Consider the following 9051-nt stretch of genomic DNA (forward strand, 5'->3'; position numbering starts at 1 on the left):
TTCTACAAGGAAGGAAGGGACAATTGTCAATGATATCAGACCCTCCCTCTAGCTTTCATTTTCTGACCTCTGAACTTGATATTGGGTGCTGAGCTCCAGAGAAAGGAGAGGGTCTCTCCACAGCAAGAAAAAAACCTCCTGCTACAGAAATTTGCAATGGTCAATGGCCAGATTCTAGAAGAGGGAGCACCAGGGTGAGCAATCAAATGTGTCTCTGGGAGGGCTCAGTTGCTGGCAGATTCAAGCATACAGTTGCTAGGGACAACCAGGTATCCAAGCTCAGAGAGAAACAAAATAGCCACCAACACACTGAGACTTACCAACAAACACAATAAGCGTACACAGGCACATGTACACATATACACATGCTCATGCATGGACACTGAGTTCCATGCACACACACTCACCATTGCAGGCGCAGGCATATAGAGTTTAAAAGCACACAGCAATGCACTTAGGTGATGGAAGCAGGTCCTGCTCCTCAGATCTAGGAAACAGAGTCCAGGGAAGAAAGAGGCTATTTCAGAGCTTTTCTGCCCAGTGCGCAGTCTCAATGCAACCATCAGCCAAGTGGTGTTCTGCAATCAGCCGCTGTGGAGGGAGACGCATTTCCTGCATAGTGGCTTCTCTCTGGCCAGGTGGCCCAGTGTGCGGTGAACTGTAACCAAACCATTATTCTGAAATCCTTCGGATTTTCAACCCCAATCCTTGAAATATGCAAAGAAATCTCAAGCATTCTCCAAGGCATCTAACTGTTTCTGTATAAGAATAGACATGAGGTATAGGCAGACCTCAGAGATACTGCAGGTTTGGTTCCAGACCACTGCAATAAAGTGAATATCACAATAAAACAAGTCACACGAATTTCCCATTGCATATAAAAGTTATGTTTACACTATATTGTAGTCTACTAAATGTACAATAGCATTACGTCTAAGAAAACAATGTACATACCTTAATTAAAAATACTTTATTGCTAAAAAATGCTAACCATCATCTGAGCCTTCAGGGAGTCATAACATCAAAGTGCAATAGTGACATCAAAGATCACTGATCACAGATCACTCTGACAGATACAATAATGATGACAAAATTTGAAATATTGTGAGAATTACCAAAATGTGACGCAGAGATGCGAAGTAAGCAAATGCTGTTGGGAAAATGGTGCCAACAGACGTGTTTGACACAGGGATGCCACAAACTTTTAATTTATAGCCAATGCAATATCTGCAAAGTGCAATAAAGTTAAGTGAAATACAATAAAATGAGGTCTGCCTGTATAGTGTTCCAGGGACTGTACTCTACCCTTTGCATACAAATGCCTTTTCATTCTCAGATCAGCGCTGCGAAGTAAAAATTATTATCCAAAATTTGTGGAAAGGGAAGGTGAGACTCAAAAAGGCATGGTCCCCAAGCTGGTAAGTGATAGTGCTGGGCTGCCTATTTCCTCGTCTGTCTGAGTCTCGAGCACACGTTTCTGCCAGCGCAGCTGGCTCTCCCTTGGTAGGGAGCACACCCAGTGTCTCTCAGCCGCTGGACCCTTGCTGGCCTTCTCTGTCCCAAGGTATGGGGGAGCCGGCCCCACAAGGTCCCTCAGCTTCTGCATCTGCTGCTTCCTCTCCAGTGGCCTCAGGTGTGTTGGTGAGTATCTGCTTTTGCACCCCTGCTGTGGACGTGGCTAGCCTGGGCTAACAGGGTTATTCCTACCCACAGAGTCTAGGCCAGGTACCTGCTCCTTTAAAGAGCCCTTAACCAGGCAGGGAATCAGAGTCTGCCAGATTCACTCAGAAGATGGGCTGCTTCCCGAGGGTATCTCTTCTCCCCAAAGCCCCTCCTTCTACAGAAAGCAAACTGTATACCAGGCCAAGGGAAGCTCCAGGGCTGACTTGTGCTCTAAAGCACTTTAGGATTCTCCCCAGAGCAGGAATTCCTCCCCTGAAGTCCCTGGATAGATCTCAGAGGTGCCTGACAACCTTCTAAAAACTGTTTGTCAAATGGTTGAGTTACTTTGTGTGTGTGTGCATGCTTTTCAGAAACAAGGTCCATATCTTCTAGGATATTCTTAAAAATTATCTTATAAAAACTCTAAGACACTGCCTGTAAGAGATGGAATTCAGGCAAGCCCTTGTGTCCCACTCTCCCAATGCCAGTGTTTAGGTGTGATGGCAAGTTGGTACCCATCTGAGGGGGGAAAGAATTACAGAACTGTAGCCAGAGGAAAAAGTGTGGGAAATCCACTGTGTCTAGGACCCTTGGGACTTTAACCCAGAGGCTGAGAAGTCCCACGGGCAGGGCACACTAGAAACTGCAGGATGCAGGGGCCATGGGACGATGCTGATGCTGTAATCCTGGTGCACAGGAAGGTGGTCCAGACAAGGCAAAGGAACAGCTATTGAAACTGGCCAAGTGTGGGCTGGAATCCTACTTCTGGCACGTATTGGTTGTGACATCTTGAGTACAGTGGGTTTTTTTGTTGTTGTTGTTGCTGTTTTTTACTTCTTTGAGTCTCGCTGCTTTATTCATATATTGATGATGATAATATCTGTCTCATTGTCTTTTGTGAGAATTCCATAGTTGGTAATCATATGGATAGCTGGAAGGTTTTGAGTGTTTGCTACGTGCCAAAGCTTTCTCTGTATCATCTCATTTGTTCCTGTTATTATCACGCATTGTAGCTACCGAGGAAAATGACGCTCAGAGTTCAGTGACTTGCTTACCTGGTGGAGCAGGGATGTGACATCCAGGCAATCTGAGTGCAGAGCCCATGCTCTTACTCACGATCAAGTATTAACACTTTACATTGAAACTGTTAGCACAGGGCCTGGGACATATCAACATGTATTTGCCTATGCCTGGCTCCTTGGGGGATGGAACAGAGAGAAGGGATCAGTGTCCCTTAGACCTCAAGCTAGGCAACTGCTGAGTGTCACTAAAATAAGCAAGACCAGGATTTTCATTTTGTTTCTGGACTTTTCAGCTCTGTGATCCTCAATTTAAGGTGAGGAGACTAAAGGTGTAGAGCTGTCTGTGACCTAAGACAGCTAGAATGAAGTTTTTCCAGTTCATAAGCTCCCCTCTTCTGATACCTGAGTCTCCTGTCGAACCTATGCAGAGGCTGACAAGCAAGGCCATGTTTACCTTTGTTTCATGGAGGTCAAATTACTTTCTTCTGCATTAAGGTAGAGCCAAATGAACCTCTATGGAAGGCAGCATGGCTTAACACTCATATAAGTACAAACTGAGGATCAAACGGATCTGGCTTAAATTCTGGTCTTTGTCACTCACCAGATGAGTATCCCTGGTCCCATCACTATCATCTCCAAGCCCCTGTTGTGTCCTTTCACCTGTAAAATGGGTCCTGAGTCCTGATCGGTTGTGAGGATCAGTGATAAAGCATCTGCACAAATAAAGTCTCATAAATGGCAGCTCTTGGGGTGATTTGCATACCTACATCATCCCGCTTCTCGGTGGGAACTGCTCAGCTTCAGAGCTAAGCCAAGCGTCTCATTCATAGTGTTCACATATGGAACACTTCCTTTCAGCTTGGGCAGCAGGCAAAGTTGCCTTCCAGGTCAAAGAAAAGCAACATTTCCATTTTTACCCCTAGAATTGGCACACTTGCCCTGTGCCCCAGCCCTGTCCCACTGGGAGCTGACAGTGGCTGCAGCCTTCACCTGTTCCCGAGACCCGCTCAGGTAATAATTCTGATGGTTCCCAGAAAGCAAATGAAAAGCAGCCTGGCTCACCTAGAGTGGCATGAATTGATTGGGAGCTGTTCAGTCAGTGCCCTGACTTCTATATGTGCTCATAATGAAATGCAGATGAGAGAAGAAGCAGGCTCTAGGGAGGACCAGCCTCCGAAGCTGTAGAGGCACTGAGTCCTGGGGAATGTAGTTTCAGGGGTGAGGTTCATAGTCACATATTCCATAAAACCCCAGATCTTCAGGGGCTTCCTGGGGTGATGGCTCTTTTCTTCTGAGGTAGGACCTAACTCCCTTGTGTCTTATGAAAAAAAATAGATGCATGAGTATGTGTGCTGAGATCATTTTACATTTACTCTGTCTGTACCTGCTTTTCAGTTTCTGCCACTACCTTAGGTGTGAAGCTCACAGTGGATGAATCTTCTTTGATCAGCATCTGGACAAGCTATGTTACCTCAGGTAGAAGGTGCCTCTCGACAGAGGAGGCAGTGAATTGCAATCAGAAAGGCATGTTTTTGAAGTCAAATTCTGCTATTTTCTTGCTATATGACCATGAGTAAGTCACTTAACCCCCCTGAGTATCAGCTTCCACATCTGTGAAATGTATACACTGAGGGCAGCAATCCCATCTCAAAGGGTGAAATAATAAAACTTGGAATAAAACATCTAGTACCAGCGTGATTGGCTAGCACATAGCAAGTACTTAATCAGTGATGAACGTCGTTAGTGTAGGCAATATGGTCACAAAGGGCTCAACTGACTACAAGGGCACAGTTTGAAAATATACTTCTTTAAAAAATTATAAAATACACCAGAAAAGTGCACAAATCATAAGTGTACAGCTTGATTCATTTTTAACAAGGTGAGCACTCTCGTGTAGCCACCGGCCAAAACAGGAATAGAACATTGCCACCTTCCCAATGGACACCTCTGGAATCCCAAAGGTAACCATGCCTCCCAGTTCTATAGCCACTGATTAATTTCATATATTTTTGAAATATGTACAGATAGAATCAATTATCCTTTTTTTGGCCTGGCTTTTTTTTTTTTTTTCATTCAACATTGGCTTTAGAGATTTCTCTACATTTCTATGTGAAGTTCATTTTCATTGCTCTAGAGGATTTAATTATCTGACTATCACAATTTATGCAGTCTACTGTTGATAAACTTTTGGTTTGTTTTCATTTGATATTATTACAAATAGTGTCCCTATGAACATTTTTTTGTTCATGATTTTAGGCAAATTTATGTATGCCTTTCTGTTGGAGTGCTGGTTCAAAGATATGCATCAGTTGGACTTCATGTAGATACTGCTAAAAAGTTTTCAGAAACAGTTGTGCTGATTTCTGCACTTTACCTGTGATGTTTGAGAGTTGCAAGTATTGTAAATCCTCACCAACACTAGTACTTTCAGATATTTTAATTGCAGTCATTCTAGTGGGAATGTAGTATAACAAACTGTGGATTTCATTTGCATATTCCTGTTGACTAATGAGACTGAGCCTTTACATATGTTTGTCTGAATATCTGCTTTTGTGAAATGCCTCTCTTCTTCCACCCTGTGACTTGCCTTTTCACTCTCTTTCTGGTATCTTTTGTTGAACGGAAGTTCTTAACTTAAATGTAGGTTCATGTATCAACTTTTCTCTTACCCTCAGTGCTTAACTTGTCCTGTTTCTGAAAGCTTTACCTAACCCAGGCCAGGGACGGTTTGGTTTTCACATTTACATCTACAATCCTCCTGGACTTAACTTTCAAGAAATGTATTTTAAATGTTTTAAAATACATTTTTAAAAACACAGATATTTGATTATTCCAGCACCACGCATTGGAAAAAATCCCGTTGCCATCACTACTGCAGTGTCACGTTTATCATAAATCAAGTGAGCTTGTATGTGTTGGCCTGTCTTCATATTCTGTTCTGATGGCCTATCTGTCCATTTTCTCTAAGATCACACTGCCTTGATTACTGCAGCCTTGTAATCAGCTGTGGTATCTGGTAATTTAAGTCAGTCCTTTGCACTTACACATCAATTTTAGAATCACTATCCTATTTTCCACAAAATTCCTCTTAACATTTTGATTGAAACTGCATTGAATCCAGAAATAAATCTGGGGACAATTGACACCTCTCCATTCCTTACTTTCAAACTTTTCTGTGTGCTTATATTTAAGGTGTGACATCTGTAAGCAGATTAAAGTTCTGTGTAAATGTGTGTGTGTGTGGGGGGGGGTCTGTGTTTAATTTGGTATATTTCTTAAAATCTTTAATTGTAGTAATTAGTCCATTTGCATTCAATGTACTTGCTGATTCATTTGGGTTAGATCTACAATCTTATTTATTTATTTATTTATTTTTCTATTTGTCCCTCTTGTTCTATGTTAATTATCTTCTTTTTTGGCCTACTTTGTAGTCAAAATAATGCTTTGTCATTCAATATCTTTGTCTCTGCTAGCATGTTGGTTATACATTCTTATATCCTCTAAATTCTTAAAGGAATTACCCTAAAGATATAAATATGTATTTTTACCATGTCCAAGACAAAGTCAGCACCTTAGAACACTTTAAATCAATTTATTATTTTATTTCCCACCTTGTATTATTTTAATTCTACATATGTTTTTGACAAGGGCCAGGAGAGGTGGTAAACATTTACCAAACAGAAGAACGTGCAGGGCACCATGTTCTTCTGGGGATGGAGAGATGCATAGAAATTCCTACAGAGATATCAAAGTATACTGTGGTAAGACTAAAATGAGGATGACCTCACATCCTCATCTGCCAGAGACTGTCCCAGTTTATGCTTATTGCTCTAACAGAGTTACTAATACACTTCAATTGGAGAGGTAAATTATGTTGTCACTCTAGCTATCATGGATGTGGGGATGCTGAGTTCTTTGTGGCTGGGAACTGGGAACTGGTGGAGGGCCTGGAAGAGGAAGTCAGGGATAAGCTCTGAAGGGCCAAAGCAGTTTGCACTTCTGATAAAGTGCCTCCCAGGTAATGAGGAGCCACCAGGGAACTTAAGCAGTTAAAAGTCAACCCTGGGGGGCCTCCCTGGTGGCGCAAGTGGTTGAGAGTCCGCCTGCCGATGCAGGGGATACGGGTTCGTGCCCCGGTCTGGGAGGATCCCATATGCCGCGGAACGGCTGGGCCCGTGAGCCATGGCCGCTGAGCCTGCGCGTCCGGAGCCTGCGTGTCGCGAGCCTGTGCTCCGCGACGGGGGAGGCCACAACAGTGAGAGGCCCGCATACCGCAAAAAAAAAAAAAAGTCAACCCTGGGGGTGCTGACTTTTTCCTAAGGCTCTCTCTAGCAGTGGATGAAGTGGTAGGATGGGAACAAAAGGTAGCAGGATCCTGAGGAGGTGCTGGCCATAGCTCAGAGAGTGAGAACAGGATTCTGAGCTGAGGCAGCAGGAGGGGAGGATGGAAAGGACAGAGATGGATTTGAGAAACATTACCCTTCATTTCTTATTACTGTTGCACCTGTTCAGTGACACCTGTACCCTGAATAAACCCAACCACCTGTTTTCTCTATTCCTACACCCAGACAGTGGAGCACAGGTGACGTAAGCTGCACAGCAGAGCAGATCACTGTCCTTATAAATTCATGATCACCAGTCTCAAGGAGACCTGAAAATTCTACTAGGACCATCTGACCAATTCAATCTTCATTTTCCCCAGAAACTGTTCACATTTTAGAAATGCATGGTTTGTGACCACCTAGAGGGGTGGGATAGGGAGGGTGGGAGGGAGGGAGACGCGAGAGGGAAGAGATATGGGAACATATGTATATGTATAACTGGTTCACTTTGTTATAAAGCAGAAACTAACACACCATTGTAAAGCAATTATACTCCAATAAAGATGTTAAAAAAAAAAGAAATGCATGAACATGCCTCCTCTCCCCTCACTCAACATTTTAAAAATTAAGCTTAAAAAATTTTTGATATAATTATAGACTATGTAGTTGTTAGAAATAATACAAAGAGATCCAATGATGCTTTAGTCAGTTTCCTCTAATGGTGACATGTTGCAAAACTATAGTACAATATCACACCCAGGATATGGACATCAGTACAGCCAAAATAGAACACATTTTCACCATCACAGGACTCTTCATATTGTTCTTGAAGAGAACAATAGCCACAGCTATTGGTAGCTGGTAGGCTGGGCTGTATCTAGGGGCATGTCCCAAGGTGGCCAGGCCAGAAAGTCTTTAGGCAGCCCGTCAGCTGATGGCTAGCCACATCCACTTTCCTATGCCTCTTCTTAGCTCCTGGCAACCACTAATCTTTTCTCCATTTCCACAATTTTGTCATTTCAAGAATGTTACATATGTGGAATAATGCCGTATGTAACTTTTGGGAATTGGCTTTTATCACTCAGCATAATTCTCTAGAGATTCTTCCAAGTTGTTTTGTGTATTAATATTTGATACATTTTATTGCTGAGTTCATGACTCAGCAATGGATATACCGCTGTTATTTTAACTATTCACCCATTGAAGGACATCTGAGTGCTCCCAGTTTTTGCCTGTTACAAATAAACCTGCTAGACAGACACACATGTACAGATTTTAATGTGAACCTAAGTATTCATTTTTATGGGATAAAAATCCAGGAGTGCAATTGCTGGGTTGCAGTTGCTATGATAGCTGTATGTTGGTTTTATAAGAAACTGCCATCTGTATGGGCATTCTTTCTTTGTTCCTGGTTTATTTTTTTACCATTAAGTATAATGTTAGGTGTAGATTTTTTTGGTAGATGTTCTTTAACAAGTGGGAAAAGTTTCTATCCCTGTTTTCCTGAGTGTTTTTGTATTTTTATGTATGTGATGGGTTAGTTATGTTTCTTGACCTTCAAGAAGTGGTCTTCTGTAGGAGATGTCCTATGCGTCCTAGCAGCCCATTCACTCTCGTCACCTGAGCTATATGCTCTAGGGATTCCCCCTAAGAGGGCTGAGGGCGGCCTTCTGTTGTGACAGGCTGACTATGCTGGTGGTCTGGTAGGCTTGCGTGGCCCCTAGTCCGGTTGGTTGCTAGGTCCTACCTTGTGGGGATGCTGCCGGCTGCTGGTTAGTGGAGCCTGGTCGTGAGGGGGCTGACTGCAGAACGCCGGGGAGCCCTGGGGTTAGCGCTGGCTCACGGCTGGGTGGAGTGGGGATGCAGAAAACTTTGCGGCTGTTGCCCGCCCACTGGTGGGCGGAGCTGACTCTTGGCCCTCTGGTAGGCTGGGCTGTACCTAGGGGCGTGTCCCAAGGTGGCCAGGCCAGAAAGTCTTTAGGCAGCCAGTCAGCTGATGGCTAGGGCTGTGTCCCTGCCCAGTTAGTTGTTTGGCCTGAGGTGTC

The sequence above is a fragment of the Mesoplodon densirostris genome, chromosome 1 (assembly GCF_025265405.1).
Source record: "Mesoplodon densirostris isolate mMesDen1 chromosome 1, mMesDen1 primary haplotype, whole genome shotgun sequence".
NCBI lineage: Eukaryota > Metazoa > Chordata > Mammalia > Artiodactyla > Ziphiidae > Mesoplodon > Mesoplodon densirostris.